Below are 22555 nucleotides of genomic sequence, written 5' to 3'. Positions count from 1 at the left end.
GTCACTCACCTCTGTGAAGCTGACGATGCAGGAAACTTGTGCCGTCGTGAAGAGGGAATGAACTCTTAGAATATGGCAAACACTTAATGATGCAATACAAGGGTGTCAAGAGATATATGAAAATCCTCAACAAGTTGAAACACAACTTGTACATGTTGTGTTAAACAAAATACTGTTTCTTTAGTATTCAAACTTGTACATGTTATGTTAAACACTCAGGGTCTCTTGCTCCACCTATGGTTTGCATATTCCATTGCTCCTTTCACGTCCTTTGGCCTTCATGAGCATTGGATTTGTTGAATGCCTCTGATCATTTCCTCTCTTTTTTGTAAATGCTTGATTGCTTATGATCTTGCCGAAGAGGCTAATACTTGCTTTTGTTGCATGCGGTGAAGGATTTTGTGATAGTACCATTGAAATAGCTCTTTGAAACTGTTTGCCTTGTCCCAAGAGCCACCATGCTGTGTGTGTCTAAAGTAGGCATTCCTCACCATGTAATTAGACTTTTCCAAGCCTTGGGTATTCCATAAGCTTGAATTTCCCTACTTATGGATAAAGTAAATGATTGAAATGATGTGCTGCAAATTAAGCAAGGATAAAGTACGGTAAATGATTGAAATGATGTGCTGCAAATTAAGCAAGGCTGTTAAGCAAAGAAAACAGTGATATAGTTCTTTCTAATTGCAAGAGTGCTCGAAGAATACCATGTAATGAGTAATCTGAGTGTTAGTCCATGCTATCTTGAATGATTTTTTTAGTACCTGAAGGTTCTCCTTAAAATTGTTGAGATTCTTGTGACCAATCATCTTTGTCACACACATAAAAAAGAGCGCATCTACTGAATGACACACATCAACCTTGGTGTTGCGAGTAGTTGGCTCCTAGTCCTTCACAGCCATATGTAGTTTTTCCCATTGTAGATACTCAACTTTGCTAGCATTAGGAAAAGTTTGGACTCAAAAATGGGCCTTGTAAGAAATGCCAGGTCAGCTTAGAGAGAGATAATAAAAAGTCCCTAATTTCATTTTCGATATTCACTTTCAAAAAAACTCGGATATCAGATTTGGGGGGTACGTTTATTAAAACTCTCAAAAAGTGTTCAGACAATGATGACATACGACGGCTCCGAATTGAACGCCGATTGTCTCAATCTTTTGGATTTTTCAAAACTAAGATTTGGCGCTCAACGAGGTGCATTGAATGTTATTCTTCTTCTCATTTTCACGTCTCTCTTACGTTCCGCCTGCGCGCAATCTCCTCCCTTGAGCTCTATTCCATTTGCTCCACTCTTGCGCTCTCCTCTGTTTTGAGCTTTCTCATTTACCAAGTCATCTCAATGTCATTATCATCTTCACATAGAACTCAGATGAGGAGTCAAAACGATGTGTATCATATGCATATCGAACTGTCCAGAGAATACGAGCCCCTCCACAAGAAGAATAAGCGAGGCATCCTTTCCGAAGCTTCAAAAGAGAACTTCATATTTCAAGGTAAAAAAAGCGTCGATCTTTGGGTGGATGGCAGGATATATCCTGAGCATCCTATCACCAACTCAACTCCACCCTTCACATACATAACGTCATTTGTTGAACTATGTAGGAGATGGTTATTCTGGTTTATATGGCTACACCAAGCATTTGGCGGCCAAAAGTGATATTCTTAAGCTTGAGAGAGACCTTGCACGCAAAGAAAACTTTTGCTTGAAGCAAACTGTGATAGAGTGCGCTCAACAATTGAAAGGCAAGGACGAAAGCATCACACAGCTCACGTAGGATCTCAGAGAAAAAAATATTGTCGTGGGTCCTCGGTTAAGAGAACGACGCGTATGAGACATTGAACAACTGAAGGTTGGTTCTGGGGGTTTGAAGAAGAGGGTTAAAGCAATCAAGTAAGATTATCATTCAAGCAGGTTAAATTCATCTTTACATTTGTAGTTTTATATCTTACTTTTCATATTTATGCTTAGATCGTTGTTACATCCTCAGTCAAATATTGACAGCAACACACCAACTTCAATTCCTTATGGTCTCATACTAAAACGCAAAGATGTCGCCAGACTTTTGGACAATAAGCGCTACTACAAGATTGTTGCTAAGCAACTTGACACTCTTTTGAAACAGAATCAACTCCAAACACGTGATGTTCAGTCAATTCTGGATGAAGTCGGAATATCCAACAAAGGTTATTCTGCAATTTTTAGGTATGTCTGGTGTTTGAATCAATTGTCTTCACCTGTCAAATAAAATGTCTGCAATTTTTAGGTATATTGGATATGTGTAGCATTTGAAAACTTGAAAATAGTCCATTTACTTAATTTTTTGTTTACAAAACTATGCAGCAACAAAGTAAGAAGTTCAATCTCAAGCACACGTTGCTGCCAAATCCTTTCTCCATTCGAAAGACAAGACTGGAGGTCAACCAAGAAGTGCTTCGGACATTGGGAACTCCTTTTCACATTGAAGCAATGTACAGATCGCCATCAGCAGAGGAAGTGGTCTATGACAAATACAATAATATATTTTATGATTTAGTAGCTTTGCAGACATATATTGTTCAATTGTTCGAGGTTTCTCAAGAGGAATGCAATGGAGTTTTGAAGTTTGTGCTTGAACTGGATGAGTGCGAGCTAGTGAAAGAGACAAAGGTTGGGCATGTCACAATAATACTTATGAATAGAGCATTAGATGAAAGCCTTGCTTCAGACGACCCTATAAACTTTAGCGTGCAATCCGAAAACAATATTTTCTTATTGGCCACATTCAAGGTTTGATATCAACAAGTTTTTGCTTTAAAAAATGGTTAGACATGTTTCATTTGATTGGTTTGGTTTTCCCATTTCAGGTGCCTGCAGAGAATTTCGATATTCTTAACTGGGTTTTCCATCAAACAAGTATTCCTGAAGTCATAAGAGAACAGAGAAATGGAAATATACTCGATGTATTAGACATGGGTTCATACACAGTAGAGTGGCATATGGCTGGAGATCTCAAAACCCTAAGTGTATGTACAACATCTCAAAAGGAGCAACAAGTAAAAGCCCTTGTTTGTATTGCATGGGAGGAGTCATTGGTCTTGACAAAAGAAATTGGAGGAGAGCACCTGACAGGCACTTGCAAGACCTTAACTTCCGCCCAGTGTTGGATATTTCCACTATCCAGAGTACATATTTGCACGATGCATGCACTCTGTAGAATCATTGAGAAACTTATGTTTCTGTACATTTGTTTTTCTTGGACCACTCGGCCAGCATCAGCAAAACAAAGGGCTATATTATCATTGGAAACAGTTTTCTCAGATATGGGCTTGCATGGAGGACATGTGAAAATAGAGCAGGACGAGAGGAGGTCTAAGAATGGTCGAGATGTGCCAAAGAAGTTGTCTATTGGCGGTGTGAAAGCCCGTCTCTTCTTTTCGATGCCAACAAGTGGCAAACAACGCAAAAGCTAAAGTGCTCAAGAAAGGTTGACATTGAGATACAACCGGTGGAGAAACCTCCACAATGCAGTGGTTGACCACGCAGACAATGGTGCAGCAAGGACTCTCAAAGCGAACGTGTGGAAAAGTTTGGATTCCATATTCAAGTTTTGTGAGCTCAATACTTGGAGAGATACTAACTATACATTGTTTCAAAACGCTCTGGAGACCTTCCACAGGTCTTTCATAGCTGCATGGACAAATCAACACATAACTCATTACATGGTATATTACTTTATTTGATAAAATTGTGATTATATATTTACATATAAACAATAGGCTGGTTTTTTTTTGCAGCATATCATATGCAACCACATGCCTTGGTTTGCTAGGCAGTATGGTAGCTTGGCTATATGGTCTACACAAGGTATGGAGAAAACTCACTACCAAGCCCGTACTGGCTATTTCAGCCACACTCGTCACGGAGGTGGTGCAAACAAAGCCAACAGTTTGGAGGAACTACATCAATGGACTTATAGAAAACTTATGCATAGAACACACCGAAAGGAATGTGTCAAAGACAGTCAGATTGGCCAAGCAATGAGATTAGCAAGCAAACGACGAAAGAAGGAAATATGGGAGGCATCTTTTGCGGCATCGTGACATGCAGAGTGGCGACTTCAAAAAGAACGCATCGGAAAAACTTGGACAACCCCGACCCAAGTTGTTTGAGACTTCCTAAAGATAGCGCATTGTAACACAATATAATTTTTTGTGCCAAGAGAAGACAACCAATCACAAAAGTGAGAAACATAATGTACTCATTGTTTTGATAGAAAATGTACTATTTTTTGGCATCGACAATATACATTGGAGCTTCTCTATTCTTCATCTTCGTCAGGAAAAGTTACAAAATATTCTGGACTTTTTGCCTGTTGTGTGTTATCGTCTTCTTCTTGCCTTGGTCTTTTGCAACCTAGTCCTGCAGGTTCGTTTGTCGACAATACATTTGTCTCCACCTCCACAGCCACAAGAGACATTTCTTCAGTAGGCAGATGCGCAATTGGTTGTTTATTGCGAAACATAGCATGCTTGTCATACTCTTGTAATTGCGCAGGGTCAGTGATTCCGCATGCCAAACCATATGCTGCTTCGGTCAAAAAATAGCGACTACGCAAACCATACATTCTTGGCCCTTGACCAAACATATACAATGCGGCCTTTTTTTCTAAAAGCATTATTTTATCTGCATTCCACCTGATGACGGCCCCTCCTAAATATCTTGAAAGTGTCTTCAATGTCATCAAGGGTAGCTCCGCGTTGTCATTGGAGAAGGACGAATGGAAGACCAAAAAACTCGGATACTTAAGATTCTTTAAGTATTGGCCGAGAGAGGAATTCTTCCCTAAATCTCCCATGCCTCGTCCACGAGGGCGAGGAATGAAGGTATCATCATAGACCACCAACTACAACAAATTAAAGTTATGAAATGAGATAAGTAGAAACCAAAAAGGTAAGGCAAATAAAAAAATATTACCTTCTGGTTTTCATCTTCCTCAAGTAAGTCCTCATTCCATAGGTTGATGCCGCCCTGACCTCCAGTGGGCGCATTGGAGGTTGAGGCCAAAGATGATGAAGAAGTGCTTGCCTTACCCATTTCTTCAATCCCTAGCTTTTTTTGAACTTCCATGAATTCATTTTCTTTTGGAAGTGTGCGCTCATACCTAGCAACATCATTGTAAATCATCACAAGTGCACTGGCGGGGTCAACGAACTCATCGTCATTTACATGGGCATTTATAACAGAATACTTGTCGTGCTCAGGGTCAATGACAGCATCATCCTCTTCGAGATTCTGTGCCACAATGGCAAGGCAATAGTCCTCTCGAAGGTCAAAAAGCTCCATAATGTTGTTAAGCAAGACATACTGCAAATCACCAATAGGTATGGTAGGTAGAACACTAGTAGGCAAAGCACCCTCCGGAAGCTACACTCCCTCTGAAACCTGCAAGGCAAGGCTTCCCCGAGACCTGGGCTCTTGACACTCCTCAGTCTGATCCTCTAGCAAGGCCTCTGCAGCATCAGCATGCTCATCCAAAATTAAATGCAAATATAAAATAAAACCTGCATAATATTCAGCCACTCGACACTTGCGGTTATGAAGTGTACACTTGTAGTCTGTTATCCACAAGTGCACTGGCAGCTTAAGGCAACTCCTAGAAAATATGTGTTTCTTGGAGGAGTCCGAATTGATATCCTTCATGTGAACAAAACGAACTCCTTGTATCTCGACAATGCCACCAAACGTTTGCTGCTGGTAGGTCTGCTCAAAACCTGATAGGTAATGTTGCGCGGAGACAATCCACTCATGCGAAGAAAAATCTGGATTGAACATCGGCCTGATCTCTGTCTCACGTTGTTGAAGCCCAATGTGGTATAGAAAATGAGATAGTTTGTCTTGGGGGGCATCCTCAGAGCAAGGCACTTCCTCCTCTGCTTCAACATTGAAGGGGTCCATAACGGAAATTCAAAAGCGAAGATAGACGAGAGAGCACAACATCCAAACAAAGGGCAAATGGGGGAGCAAGTCATATTTATAGGACTCCCGAGGACAATGATGACATCGATTGACGTGCATCATGGGGCCGGCGTGCACCATGCAGTCGTCGTGATGATTACGCCACTTGTCAGCTGTCGTGGAACGGTCACGCCACAACGCGAAACCGGTGCCGCCACACCAGAAAAGCACCGCTATCGCGTTTTGGCGTGACAACTTGTTGTCGCGTCATAACAAGATACGGCCAGTCAAGAGTGCTGCAGTCGGCCTCCTCGCGTTGTGCCGCGATGCCTTCTTTGTCACGCCACGCGTGCATCATTGTTGGAATTAGGGTTGCAGAGAAACACACACAGCTTGGAGAAGACGAAGGAAGCTCAAGGCACACAATAGAGAGTGTGTTACTTAGTGTGCAACGGAAAGATAGATAGCCCTAGAGTGATGGGCATATATACAATGCACGGGGGAAAAAAACCTCCTAAAGAGGGAAAAAATGCCCCGGCGGTCCTAGTGTGTTCACACACATCACTACCACATGTATATGGTAACAAATCCCCCCTGGAGTGATGCGGTGAATGAGAGCTGGCACATGAGTAAAGGGAAGTGCCATGCCCTGAGGACAGGATCAGTCCACAAAGGGGAGTAAGCCCAAAGCTTTGCGGAAAGCTTCAAGCTTCTCACGAGACAATGCCTTTGTGAAAAGATCTGCAAGGTTGTCCTGTGTTGGCACATAAGCCAAGCTGATCTCTCCTGCTGAGAGCCTCTCCCTGACATAGTGGTAATGCACCTCAATGTGCTTTGTGCGAGCATGAAAAACTGGGTTCCTCGCAACTGCCAATGCGCTCTGACTGTCAGTGTATTTTCCTTAACACCCCCACGAGATTGCAATTTTACAGAACCGGACGAGGGAACTCACAGACTCTATCATCAATTGCTTTCTTTGGTGTGTGCTACTCTTTTTTTCACAATAAATTCTTTTAATATATTCAATTTTGTATGACACGAATTTCTTTATAGTTTTGTAGTTTCAAATTTGCCTTGGAATATGCAAGCTGATGTCGTCATCCTTGACTCGAACCTCTCGGTCGTTTTGACGGCCGAGGATACATCTTTAGTGGAAGTAGTTGACTGGTTCAGTCAGTGAACATGGATATGGCAAAATTTTTTGTTCTAGCTTATCATGAAGGGTACGCAATGTTTTCAATAGTGAAATTATTTTATCTTGAACTCTAATTTATTGTGATGACATATGTTTTGCTTATGTTTATTTGTAACGGATCTCATTGGAGTCTTGTTCTCTTACACCTTGAACGAAACCGGTGCTACCTTGCTAATTCATCCCATGGATTTCGTGGTGAAGTACGTAGGTAAGAGGTTTTGTCTACATCGCATAGAATTTGTTAAAAGTCGCTTATGAAATTTAATTGTATTTTGCACAGATCTGTTCGAAAGCTTGTGTCTGCTCTTGAAGCTTTAACGCAAGAACAGATATATGAGAATCTTACGATTATTAGTTGCAAAGTCCCTAAGTAGGACGATGCCTACTCTTGTGGATGGAGGGTCTTATTCAATGCAAAAATTTTGTTAAGGGTCATCCTTGATGGAAGTCGTAGAAGTGTAAGCATTTGACACTCGTTTACAGATTTGTATCTTAATAAGTTAGTAGCTATGTTAATAAACATGATGTTCTTAACGCAGGTAATAAATTTGGCAGATTATTCAAAGGCTGATGTTTCTTCCTTTAGAAATAGAATGATTGAAAACTTGATCAATTGCACGACCATGCGTCCAGACGGAGCACGTGATGCTTTTATCCCGCCAGCACCAAGGCCCACGCCTAGGCCCCCGCTGACAAGATACCCCGTGTCTGCCACACCAACACAAGCACATATCAATATCTCCCTAGATGCCTTCCCAACCCAAGCTCCCACCAGCTCTCGTCCTGAAGAAATAGCTCCAGAACCCTCAAACCCCCCACCCAGCACCTCTCCTGCTCATGAAGCAGCTCCAGAGCCCCCCAAACCCCCCACCCAGCAACTCTCCTACTCATGAAGCAGCTCCAGAGCCCCCAAACCCCCAAGCCACCACCTCTCCTCAACCTCAACCAACAGCCCCCACATCACCGCACGCACAAGATTAGAAAGAGATTATGAAATGTACTTTTGACAAATTGATTACAAGCAGTGGATCGAAATTTGACTTTTGTTTTGATTATGGTTCAAAGTTTACAAAATGTTGAGTACAGTTTTCCAAAAAAATGGGAGAGTGAGGATCCAATGGTGTTTGGTAATGTAGAGAGCTGCCTTTGTCGAGTAATCTTTGAGAATAGTATTTGAATCATTGTGTAAAGTTAGTTCACTATTTCAAGTCTGTCCCTGGTAATCTGTGCACAAAGAGTCATTTTCTCTTGTCTGTGAGGTACCTGCAATGCAACGTACACGATAAGACATTGGGATACATGAGCACGATAGAGACATCAACGTATAAAAGTAATACATGTAGCTTAGTACCTTTCGCATGTTACACTTGGAAACAAATTTTGAAGGCAAATTGAGATCGGACTCATTTAACAAATCCTCTCGAACCTGTCTTAAAGTGACATTTGATCTAACCACAACAACTGTAAGCAAATAATTTGAAAACCATATCTTGATGGACATCAAGGGATTAAAAGCATCATCACTTAAATCTTGATCCATAGCTACCAATTGACCATTCACTCGATGCCACCTCATGTAGTAGAAAGAAACTATAAAATTATGTGATGCTATCATACACTTGCACACAACCGAGCGCTTGTCAACTTTGCACAAAATTCCTTCAGAATCACTGACATCCCAATTATCATCCAAAAAATCAAGGCAAATTTGGGATTTGCAGATGAACATGGTTTTTGTTTTTCTAACCTCCTCATCGTGGAAGAAATCTATAAAGACATGTAATGGCATAAATAGACTGACTCGTACTTGCCTGCTTGCAATGTTTGGTCGCAAACACTTCAAAATTTCCTCATGAAGATTGAGTTTAAAACACTCAGAGGTTTCTGAAGTTGGAACTGGCCACTTTGGGGAATCTTGTTGGGGAAGAGGGAAAGGTTTCAAAGTGCCAAATCCATGGACAGAGCAAGGGGCGTTGTAAAAGTAGTCGTAAAAGAAAACTCCCCTCTCTGCGAGAGCTCTTCTCGCACTAGTTCTGTACATAAGTTCTCCCGCCGAAGCATGAAAAGCATCAAAATACCAATTATGCACTCAACTGGTTGCCAGTCTTCTTTGTTAGAAGGATAAATATCTGCAAAAACAAAAGATAAGAGAATGGTCACAAGAAATAGTCAACAAAATAACTTGAAGGATCTTTAAAGGCTTTTTAGCAATATAGTAGTCACACATTTTGGTCTATGAGCAGGAAACCCCAAAGGTGACTGTTGTAGTCGTAGTTCGGAGTGCATATATGCATGCTCAATGAGCACCTCTTTCACTGTCTTTCCCATTTGAGACAAGCGAAAATCTTTCACACGTCCTTTGTAGCTGTTGATGAATTCATTTGAAATCCGTTTTCTTCTTCTTGTTTGAAGTAGAACCCAACTACCAATGGTGACTGTGGTAGATATCCAGCGACCATGGTCTAAGTCAAAGCTGTTGAATAGTTCCACAGATTTAACAGAGACGGATGGTCGTCGTGGTCGTCTTCCTTCCATCTCTGCTTCTATTAGCTGCGAAGTGACACTACACAAAACGATAAAAGAAAAGAGGCTCACTAGTTTACACAAGAAGTAGTAGCTTGAAAAGTGTTCATCAAAAGGTGTGCCTCATTGAATGTGAGTTATGGCACATTCGGCGTTCGTCGCCCATGGCAGCAAAAAAATTTGCACAAATTGCGTTGTATCTTCTTATTGAGATCTTTTTAACAGAAAAAACTCTTTTTTGAAAACGCACAAATTTGAGATAAAAATCAAATAAATTGGAGCTACCGTTGTGGTGACTCAAACTCTATTGGTCGAACAACATTCTCTCTCTAACACCAAAAAGTCCTTTTTTGAGTCCAAACTTTTCCTAATGCATAGGTGGAGTGATATATCCTCCCATGCTTTGTCAGATTCACATCTTTTATACCTAGTGGTTTAGATACAAACCTGGTGAAATCTTTTGCATTTGAACACTTTTTGACCCCCTTAAAGGCCGTTGATAGTCTGCTAACAATCCGTATAGGGTTTGATTCGTGCAGTCGATATGATTTTTTTGTGTGGATTGTGGGCAACATACATTGGTTAAGTGATAGTAGATAAGCATATCTGTCAAATATGGTGTGGTGGTGGTGGTCTTGAATGTCTATGCGAAGCAAAAAAGTTGCAGCTCTGCTGTAAGTCAGAAAATCTCTCTCTCTCTCTCTCTCTCTCTCTCTCTCTCTCTCTCTCTCTCTCTCTCTCTCTCTCTCTGACATGCACTAGAATTGGCTCTACCACCTTTCCCTCAACAACATTACCTTTTATATTATATGGACATTATGCTACAGAGTGTCCATATTTGCCACAAGTGTAGTAGTTGAAATTATGTCTGCTCTACCTCTATGAGAATTTTGATAGTGTCCTCTTCCAACCATATTGCTGGTACTTGATCCATTATCGGTGTTCCCTCGTGGCCTTTCTTGTTTGATTGGATCTAGAGCTATCATGGAAACATATTTTCTTTCCTTAAGATGATGCATCTAGATTTTATAATTATTCCATACGTGCCCAATAACTTTGTAATAAGTGCACTAGAAACATTCATTAGTGTCGTAAAATTATTCCATACGTGCCCAATAACTTTGTAATAAGTGCACTAGAAACATTCATTAGTGTCGTAAAATCTAATATCTACGTATCCCAAAATACTTTCTCATATTGAACTGATCATTTAATGTGGGAAAATGAATAGGAACAAGAGTTAGAATATAGAGTTGTGATTTTAGACATGTCTCAACACGTGACCAAAGGGAGAGAATGCTACAACTCATTTGAGGGTCCAAAAAGGAGATGGTCTACCAAAGAGCAATGAGAAGTTAATGGAGCTTAAAAGACCTTAGGATTAGCTTCATTAAAGACCTCCAAAGGTTAGTGTTAGAAGTCCTTAGACGTAGAACCTTAGGTACTTTAGACCTTAGGCAAGCTAAGCATGTGCTTAAGGTGCTTGTCGTGCTTGAGCTGACTAAGGTGCTTGAGGTGCTTGTCGTGCCTAATGACTAAGGTGCTTGAGGTGCTTCATGACCAAGGTGCTTGTGGTGTTCAAGTCAAACATGACCCTACATAGAAGGGGGCGAGCCCCAAGAGTAGGGGATGAGAGAGAGAACACACACACACTCAAGGCAAGCACAAGACTCAAAGGGCATAAAGGACACATGTCAAGCCCCTAGCCCTGTTGCTCTCATAGTGTGCCTGAATCCTATTGGATGACCTTTGAGGAGGTCCAATAAGATTTTAGATGCATTTATTTAATTAATTAAGCTCTCTCCCTCAAAGGGGGAAAGAAGCACACTTGTCCAAATGCTACCCCTATTGCTTGACATGACCATAGCTTGTGATTGGCCAAGCATGGCATGGACCAATATGGTGCAAGCTATATTATAGAGAGAGAGAGAGAGAGAGAGAGAGAGAGAGAGAGAGAGGTCGACCAAGGCAAGGGGGAGCCCTCCTTTTTGCACATTCTCCCACACACACACACACACTCATGTGTTGATCAAGAACTTCATCTCCTTCTCTAAGCTTGAGAGGTAGAGAGCCTACACCAAAACCTCTTGGCTATGGAATGCAAATCCAACCAAGAGTCAAGCTTCAATGGCATGCTCATCTTCTCTACCATCTATATTACTATGTTCTGCTAAGCTCTAAGAGCAATCTATGGTGAGGAAAGTACTCTTTCTTGTATGCTACATCTTCTTCCTCTTCCCTTCCCTCACTCCCAGCTCTTTCCACCTTGGAAGGTTATTGAGGTCTTGGGACTGAGTCCAAGGACAAGTTAATGTTTTTGCAAGTTAGTTACGGGCATAATATTGGTACATGAAGCTTACCATCTTCATGGCATCAACAACAAAGCATGTATTGTACCAAGTCTCTCTTCAAGGGAGAATCTATAATACAAAAGCCTTTTGGAGAGGGGACCAACTCCAAATAAATCCGGTCCACAATTGTTGTCAATTTCTCTAATTCTCTCTCTCTTTTGCAAGTATTATTCATACCAAGTTAACGAAGTATAATGTTTATTTTGCTATCTTCAATCAAGTACTCTCCTCATGTTCATTAAGAATCCTCTTAAGGAAATGCTCACTATTGTTACTTTAATTCCAATACAATCAATGTTATTAGCCATATTCCGTTACAATTAGAGTGATGCTCTTTGATTTGCCTTTTATGCACCATGTCTCTACTTTCCCTACTGAAGGTATGGTCTTAAAGATCTCATATATCTGCTTTGATAGCACCTCGATTTTCTTAGTGTGAGCTCCATTCTTCCCACTCTTGAATGTGCCTTTTCAATCACTATAAGAAGAGTTGAAGGTGGTTGCCAATGCTTTAGTAGATGATTCACTAGAATTGGAACCCCCTTTTCCTTTTCAGCCCTTCTCTTTCTTAGATTTTTGCTCCAATTTCAGAGCTCTTTGCACATTAAACTTTTGGGAGAGTGCTGATACCTCCTATTCTCTTAATTTCTTTACTCTGCCCAATCATTTTCATTAATGTCCTTTAGATCAACATATTGCTCAAAGGCTTGCATATGGACATCTGGATCATCTCTTCTATTGCCTTTGAAAGTGGGATACATAATTTTTAGATCGCTCGATTGTTCATCATGTCTGGATTTATGGTGATCTAATTTTTTGGCCTTCTAAAGCATTGGCCTTAGTGTTGGGCCCGTTTAGGCGTCCTTCACTCTATGGCATCCACATGGAGGCTAGAGCCGTGTGAAATTTTGGCGAGCTTTAAAGGCTTACAGGAGTCCAAACAAGTCAAGCGCTCGCCTGAGCAGCGCCCAGGGGCTGCAGCCTGCCACCCACCACCAGCGCTTTCCATCACCCATGTGCCCTAGGATATTGGGGTGCTATGACTGTTGGCGCTTCCTCTTGCCGGGTCCAACCCCGTGTATCAATCCATGTCCGTGCCTAGCTGTGGCAGACTACCATCGTATCACTGTGTTACGTTCTCTGTTGCGTGCAGTTGACGCGCATGCGGAGCAGCCTTGATGTTTGTAGAGGCTTAACTGCACCCTCGTTTCGCATTCGAGGGGTGCATACTTAACCGTTATGGAACCTACAAACAAAGCGCAGAAGTCGCTAAGTATATGCGTTACCTTAAGGCAGACCTAGTTGATCCACTCAACACTGACACCATTACTTGTGCTGTTAGCGATCAATTTATTGAGCAATTCATTGACACCCTTACTATAGGAGACTTTGTCCACATCGAGAATGTAACTGTTTAAAAAAAAACTAAGTCACATGGTTGCACATCTCCTCATGTACTATTTTTCAATGCTTCCACAGTTGTTGAAAAAACAAAGTCTTTTGAAGTCAGCCTTAGTTTCTACCTAGAGAGCAAAGTGCGTCAATTTTTGGATGAGGCACATTCGTTGCATGCACAAGGCACCCGTACACACTTTGGAACTGTAGCTTTTGTTGTTATACAAGGCCATGCTAGCACTTCAAAAGCTGGTCTTTCCCAAGGTGATCTTGTTGTTGTAGATGGGCCAGCGACTGAGGACCGTGCCACTGTAAGGCTTACTTATCTTCACCCTCCTATAGATTTACAACTTTCTAATATTTTTTCTCTCTTGCTATCACAGCTTAGCTTTGTGAATGCACGTAAAGATGATTACCACGCTATTTTTCGTGCTCTGGAGACCGATGTGCATCCTATGTTTGTTGCACGAAACATAGGTTGCTTCACAGGTCGAAGTAATACACTCTCAGTCTTGGATATTACTATCCTAGCACATGTCAAAAGTCCTTGTCTCAAGCATCGTTTGGAGGAAGCATATAAGGCCCATATTCTTGATGTTGGTCACAACCAAGAAGTAAGTATTGATCTTGCTTTTCCTTTTTCACCGTAATAACTCAAGAAAACTCTAACTCAGCAGGTGCCTCTACATAGGTAACTGGCACACTACATTTTGTGAATGTGAACTCAATTTTGGTGGAACGTTTCTGCGGTCAATGCAAATCTACTAAGATTCACCACCAACAAGAGGTGGACTTTTGCTCTATTTGCTCAAAATCTACAACTATTGTTTTGGTGCCGAAGCTTGAAGGAAAGATTTTGGCCAACAAAGCTTCCCCAATTGATGTTTCCTTAGCGGGTGACATAGTCGACAAAGTATTGCACCTTGACAAAAACTTTGTTGACTTATATGCTTCTGATGTGCTAGATGCACGTGAGCTACTAGCCTCCCTTGTTCGCACTAGTAAATTCACTGTCAACAAATTAGGCCTCATCACATCTTTTGTCGAAGAGACAAAATAGTGCTCCTCTACAACATTGAGCTCCATCACCTCCATGCCAAAGAACACCCTTTGTATTATATTGCTTTCATCCATGCTCATCTTGTAAATTCCCATCTCAATATTTCAAAAAAAAAGTTCAAAAAATTACGCTATTTTTTTAAATTTTTACACTATTTTTGTCTATTTTGGAGCGGCATTTCTCCTTTTTCTATGTCCTCAATCGGCACTTTTTAAATTGGAAATGACACGAAATTAACACAAACTAAGTCAGACAGTTGCACATCTCCTTATGTACTATTTTTCAATGCTTCGACGGTTGTAGAAAAGACAAAGCCTTTTGAAGCCAGCCTTAGTTTCTACCCAGAGAGCAAAGTGCATCAATTTTTGGATGACGCATGGTTCTTCCATACACAAGGCACCCGTACACACTTTGGAACTATAGCTTTTGTTGTTATACAGGGCCATGCTAACACTTCAAAAGCTAGTCTTTCCCAAGGTGATCTTGTTGTTGTAGATCGGCCAACAGCTGAGGACCGTACCACTGAAAGGGTTACTTATCTTCGCCCTTCTATAGATTTTCAGCTTTCTAATATTTTCTCTCCCTTGCCATCATAGCTTAGCTTCGTGAATGCACGTAAAGACGATTACCACGCTATTTTTTGTGCTATGGAAACCGATGCGCATCTTACGTTTGTTGCACAAAACATAGGTTCCTTCACAGGTCGAAGCAATACACTCTTAATCTTGGATATTACTATACTAGCACACGTCACAAGTCCTCGTCTCAAGCATCATCGAGGAAGCATATAAGGCCCATATTCTTGATGTTGGTCACAATCAAGAAGTAAGTATTGATCTTGCTTTTCCTGTTTCATCGCAATAACTCAAGAAACCTCTAACTCGTCAAGTGCCTATACATAGGTAACTGGCACACTACACTTTGTGAATGTGAACTCAATTTTGGTGGAGCGTTTTCACGATCAATATAAATTTACTAAGTTTCACCACCAACAAGAGCTTGACTTTTGCTCTATTTGCTCAAAATGTACAACTATTGTTTTGGTGTCCAAGCTTGAAGGAAAACTTTTGGCCAACAAAGCTTCCCCAATTGATGTTTCCTTAACGAGTGACATAGTCGACAAAGTATTGCACCTTGTCAAACTTTGTTGAGTTATATGCTTCTGATGTGCTAGATGCACATGACCTACTAGCCTCCCTTGTTCACACTAGCAAATTCACTGTCAACAAATTAGGACTCATCACATCTTTTGTCGAAAGGACAAAGTAGTGCTCCTCTACAACATTAAAGCTCTATCACCTCCACGCTGAAGAACACCCTTTATATTATATTGCTTTCGTCCATTGCTCATCTTGTAAACTCCCATCTCTCTCTCTCTCTCTCTCTCTCTCTCTCTCTCTCTCTCTCTCTCTCTCAGTGTGTGCGTGTTTCATTTACTTATCTTCCTTCCACAGCATAGCGTAAGGGGAGGACAAACTGCATGTACATGGCTTCCTCAACCAACCCTAATGCATCTTTTGAACAACTCATTCAAAATGAGATTGATAGTGCTTTCCTTGATGATCACCCATGGAATAATAATGTTTTTCTCATGCTCAATAAAATAATAAAGTCGCGCTCGTCATTACAAAAAATCACCAACATTATGATAGAGGCAGTGAGACTATCATTGGAGCAAACACCAATGATCACACCTTCTCTAGCACATTTGGCTTCCAGTGAACATCATTCCTCCATTTTGACCCAAGTATTAAATAGTCACACATCATCTATTAGTATTGCACTTGATATTATCCATGTGAAACACAACATTCAATAGTGGAGCCGACCCTGCGACATTTCACAAAATCATCATTGTTGATAGAAGTGGTAACCTATTTTTTTACTTGGGGGACAACCGATCCTCACACAAACGCAAGCCTCATACCTGGGACAAAAATGAGAAAGAGTCATTGACAGCTTTGATACTCCAGCAACCGAATGAAATCCCTATCTCCATCGTGAGGCAATTTGCTTGCTTGGGTGACGGAACAATTCGAGAAATAGGTGCAATAACATCAAAAATTAAAAAAACTTAAGAAAAAAATACACCCCACAGCTCCGTCCAACATAAACATTGAACAAGCTTACCCATAAAAAAAAGCTATACAACAGTACATAGAAACAACAAATGATGTTCCTATATATCGATGTTATAAATGTGGACGTTTAATGTTTTTTTCACAATTAGCTCGAAAAGGGTGTAGGTCGGCACTTGGGAGGTCTAGAAACAATGAAATACACGAAAACTATGTTTGCACTTCATGCAGTCGTAGAAGGCAAAAACATGGTGCACTGCTCGCCCAATTGAATTCCATAGGATTTAACCTTCCCTTGGCTACAATAGAGAAGCTAAATCATTTCGAAAGCCACCTTGTAAGTCCTAGGCTACCTTTCACCAAAATTAGGGAGCTTACATACGATGGTCAATTTGGCTTGCGAGGTAGCGTTGTTAATGTTTTGGCATCCTTGGGGAAAACACAACAAATATTGCCAAGGTTTATTCATGATGAAGCCTCGATAATAGTGGGTATTAAGCGTCGTCTACATTACAATCATTGCTACCTTTCTGGGGGTTTTCGACCATTGCTTACAATGAAAGCCACTGTTCAACTATTGCAAACATCTTTATACAAGAACAAAAATATTGCTTTGAACAACGAGTGGGCAAGCCACTTCCATAGTCTTCATTGTCCTTTGCCTGATGATTTTGTGGATGACAATCAACCATCAGAAGAAGATGATCTAGCTACAGATGTCATGCTCCATGGAATTGAGTCATCACAACAAGTAGTAGATCACAACGACAAAATCTTCTTTGTAGCTCCTGCCGAGGGAAATAATCCTTTGAGTATTTTCAAAGATGAATACTGTGAAGAACTTAGTTTCCCTACTATTTTCTATGGTGAGCCCCGTAAATACCATACACTTGCTAAGCATAAATATTAGCACGTGGCTCAATGAGAGATTATGCATAGTGATAGAAGGTTCTCGCTAAATGTAGAGAATCTTTTTTTCAAAACAGTCAAAGTCATGACTCAAAAAATCCTGGGATCCATTTGGATCCGTATGCGCAAAGGCAAGCTAAACCACAATACACTAGTGGCCGCACAAGTTATTTGAGATACTTACATTGAGAAGGTCTTGACTTCCAAACTTGGATATCGTGACTTCGAGGCATTGCGAACATCACCTGACTACAAAGAGAAACTAAAAAAGAACGCCTTCGCTATGATTAGACAACTTGGACCACCAACATTTTTCATCACATTTTTTGTAGGGTGAGAAACGTTGGGAACCCTTGATTAGAGCACTTGCTAAGCTCAACCCCATCACGCGTGCAAGCACACAGATAGAAGCATCATACATAGGAGATTTGGTACGAGCCGACCCTGTAACAACAACCCGCTTTTACTTGAACCGATTGAATGGGATGAAGAAATTGCTAACCAAAGATATAACCATATTGGGAAAACTCAAAGATTACTTTTTTGTGACCGAGTTTCAGAGCCGAGGTAGCCAATATGATCATGGGCTCCTATGGATAGAAAATGCTCCTATCTATGGGAAAGATCCCAATGAAGATGTTGTGGATTTCATTGATAAGTACATAACAACTGACTCCATGCTCCTTTCTATAGATTTACAAGAAATTCAAACACACAAGCATAGAAAGACTTGTTTCAGAAACTCAAGGGATGCCGCTTTGACTTTCCTCGCTACCCAATGCCTTTTAATATGATTTCAGAACCCTGCCGTTCTCCAGATAACAATATCCAATACAAAGAAAGAAACACAAACAAATGAAAGATAATCTGCTACTACTAGATTATAAAGAAAATATTACATTCGAACAGTGGCTCCTATCTATGGACTTCGATTTAATGATTACATTGAAGCTATATCATCCACAATCTCATGCCCAACACTTTTGTTGAAAAGAAATATCAAAGATATTTACATAAATAACTTCAATCCAACCATTTCAAAGCTATGGGATGCGAATTCAGATATAAAATACATTTTAAATGCACACGGAGCAGCTACCTATTGCACCTCATATATAACAAAATTTGATAACACACTCATCAAAGCAATCAAAGAACAATTTGACTCTTGCATTGAAAACAATGCAACTACATACGATAGACTTCAAAAAATAGGAAACACAATACTAAATACACAGCAAATAAGCTCACAACAAGCAGTATATATTGCACTCTCCCTACCTCTCTACAACGCAACTCGAGAATTTATGTTCATAAACACAAACCCTCCCCACGAGAGAACAATGCTTCTCAAGCGAAAACACCTCCTAGAAAACATAGACCCGGCTAGCACAAACATCTTTTATGAGACAAGCATAGACAAATACTGTTCACTTCCTGCCCAGCTCAATGCCATATCATTGACTGAATTTTCCTCCACATACAATACAACAAACAACACATACAAAAAATGTACCAAACCAAAGATTATACGATATGTCAAATATAATGCCGCAAAAAATCCAGATAATTAATTATAGAGAACAATGTCTTTTATTTCTACCATGGATAAATAATGAAACTCAACATCTAACAAATGGACTCACATGGAAAGATGTATACAATCAAAACAAACCTACCATCGATACAAACGAATCCAAATATAACAAAACCACAATACTAAAGGACAACCTTAACACCAACTCACTAGCCACCAATACACCTTCGACATCTACAACACTATCTAATATTTCCTCCCATAGTCGAGTCGACATCACACAAGACCTAAATATCCAACACCACCAATTGCATACACACACCATACCAACCATAAAAATACTACTGCAGCCAAACGATATGTATTACAAGAGCATTCTACTACTTAACACACAACAAAGGCTAATATTCGATGATATTATGCTAAGAAAACGTATATTTCCTACAGAACCAATCCATATTTTCGTGACTAGAGGCGCAGGCACATGGAAAACTTTCACCCTCCTTTTGATTGTCCAAGGACTTCTACATTTCTATAACCACAGATCACATTCCAACCCAACATCGACAAAAGCTTTGCTAATGGCATACACGGGCAAAGCTGCCTTTAACATCGGTGGAACCACTATCCACTCAGCCCTCCACTTGCCACTGCTCACATCATCTAACACTTCCCTATCTCCTAAGAGACTGAATGAACTACGACTGCTTTATCGCGACCTACAGCTAGCCGTTTTCGATGAAGTCTCCTTGATTGGAACCATCGTCTTCGCTATGGCAGACTCTCACCTGCGTGCAATAAAAAACAACTACAACCTTCCATTTGGTGGTGTTGATGTTGTCTTGTGCGGCGATCTTTGCCAAGCGAGTCCTATGCACGACTCTTGGATTTTCTCCAAAAAACATCAGTTGCTCGAAGCTATCTCACCCTCTTTCTGGCATGACCGCATAAAGTGTTATGAGTTAACAAGCACCATGAGACAAACTAACAAGACATTCATCGACATACTCAACAGGATACGTATTTCAAAACACACCAACGAAGACATTTTGTACCTCAATACACATTACATGCGCACAATACCTCATCCAGCCATCGTCTCCCACCTTTACTATGCAAACAAAGATAAAGACCTACACAACCAACATATTTTCAACACTACCATAGGGACACCACTATTTATTGAAGCACAAGGCACAAGGGCAAAAAATTGCAACAAAACTATTCAAATACCAATAGATCCAAAATTGACAGCAGGTCTTCACAAAAAACTTCACTTGAAACTAGGCCTAATTGTAGAACTTTGTGCTGGAAATATTGACATTCTAGATGGCCTAGTCAATGGAGGCGATAGTATATTCAAAGCGATAACACAACACTCCACAACACAAACAATTTGGATTCACTTTCAAACCACTAAAGTAGGCAAAAAAACTAGGTATGAAAACCAACAACTATACATTACATTGATAGATAGACAATGGACACCAATCCAAAAAATAACACGTGAGTTTCAAATAGGAAAAAACTTCCTAAACACTATTACTAGAACACAATTCCCAATTCAACCTGCAGCTACTGCTAGAACCATACACCGTGCACAAGGCTTGACACTAGACACCTTGGCTTTCGATCCGACCAACATTCGAAGTCACGGCCTTGTGTACACTGCCCTCTCTCGTGTAAGAGATCCCAACAACCTTTACCTCCTGGCAGAATTAACTCCCAACCATATTAAAGTAGACCAAACAGCTCTAACTAGACTGCCTCAAAACACATGCCACTTGGCAACCTACACAGCTTGACCTCCACTCTTTGCCCGGAAATCACTTGATAATACAATCTCTTAACATTGTGTCCCTAAAGAAACACCACAACAACCTTATTCATGATAATAGCTTAATGGCCTCCCACATTCTTTGTCTCCAAGAAACAAAACTACAACATCCTAACACAGTGGCCATAAACGGTTACACACACACTCAAACAAATGGCCCCATGGGAGTATCCCTCTTCACATCAAACACCACAACATCATTTCCACGAATGAAATAGAATGCATTGCAGCGCTCCTCAAGACGCCACATAATCCACCAATAACCCTAATAACATTGTACCACAGACCCTCAGCTCCACTTCCCTTACTCCTGCAACATTGACCACACTACTCACACCTCACCTCCAAGACACCCCTACCATTTTACTTGGTGACTTCAACACCAATGCTAAATACCAAACACCTGAATATCTTGCACTTTCTAACCTTCTCTCCACACACAACATGACACAACATATAACCCAAGCCACAACAATCTACGATTCAACTTTGGATCACATTTGGACTACAAATTCCTTCACTAACATAACAACAGGCACTAAATTCTCATTCTGGTCAGATCACTCCATTATTTACTTGCTGCTCCCACTAAACTCCAAAAACACATTCCAATGCTCCCCTCTTCCTACTTCCTAAAACCACCTCCACAAATCCTTCCATTGGCAGGCCCTCGTGATCCCTCACCTTGTTTTCCTGGCATCTGAATTTATCATTGTGATCTAGTTTTCCCTCCCAATGTCTGCACTTGTTATAATGGTTCGTATCTACTTCCCATCTGTAATTGTAGTCATCACCATTCTCAATTGAATCGGGCTCCTTCCCTCGACCGGATTTTGTGTGTGATCTTTCTCGTTTACTATGCCTTCTGGCACCACTGACATTAGCATGAACTCTTGCTTTGCCTTTCCCATCTGAATGTCGAGACCCATGAGAATGAGAGCATCTCTTAGCTCTCTCTGAATGTCGTTTTTTTGAATGTGCTGTGTTGGGAGGCTCGATGCTTTACACCCCCTCTTCTCCCTAAATTGACATCAATTTCTTTATCCCGTTAGTGTGGTTATTCATCAAAGTCTTGCTCAATGCTTCTCACTCCCTCCTCTCCCCGAATCGACATCAATTTCTTTATCTTGAGTGTGTGATCATTCATCAAAGTCTTGCTCTTGCTCTTTTGTCTACATCTCCTTCTCTTACAGACTATCATACCTATTCTCTTGTGTGTGTGTGTGTGAACGATGTCCTAGAGATGGTGAGAGGTTTTGATGGGTGTGTGTGTGAAGAAGAACAATCTAAGCTTTCATTCTGTCGTTCTCCCAACACTCGTCGAGGTGATTCCTGTGTAGCTTATCTCTAGGGACAAGCTCCCCACCAACTACATATATATCAATATAAATATAAATAAGTAAGTAAATATATAAATAAATATAAATATATAGAGAGAGATGCCTATAGAGACTCATTAAAAAATTATCAACTTTGTTTCTTCTCCATTAAAAGCTACGATTTTAAAAGAATCGGACAATTTTGGCGATATTCGACACAAGATAATAAGAGCGGGGGAGGCAAGGCCAATCATCGACAAATTAGAGGCCGTGGCAACCTTGTTGGCAATGCTAGAAGAGGCAGGCAGAGGGAGCGTCTTGTGGCTGCAAGCATTTGCAACCACGTGGAGATGCCCCAAGCCTTTTTAATAGATAAGTAGATGGATAAAAGAATGATACATGCGAAATAGAGCTAGTAG

Source organism: Adiantum capillus-veneris, chromosome 12, assembly GCF_014529385.1.
Source record: "Adiantum capillus-veneris isolate H3 chromosome 12, ASM1452938v2, whole genome shotgun sequence".
Classification (NCBI taxonomy): domain Eukaryota; kingdom Viridiplantae; phylum Streptophyta; class Polypodiopsida; order Polypodiales; family Pteridaceae; genus Adiantum; species Adiantum capillus-veneris.
Note: the sequence above shows the minus strand (reverse complement) of the source record.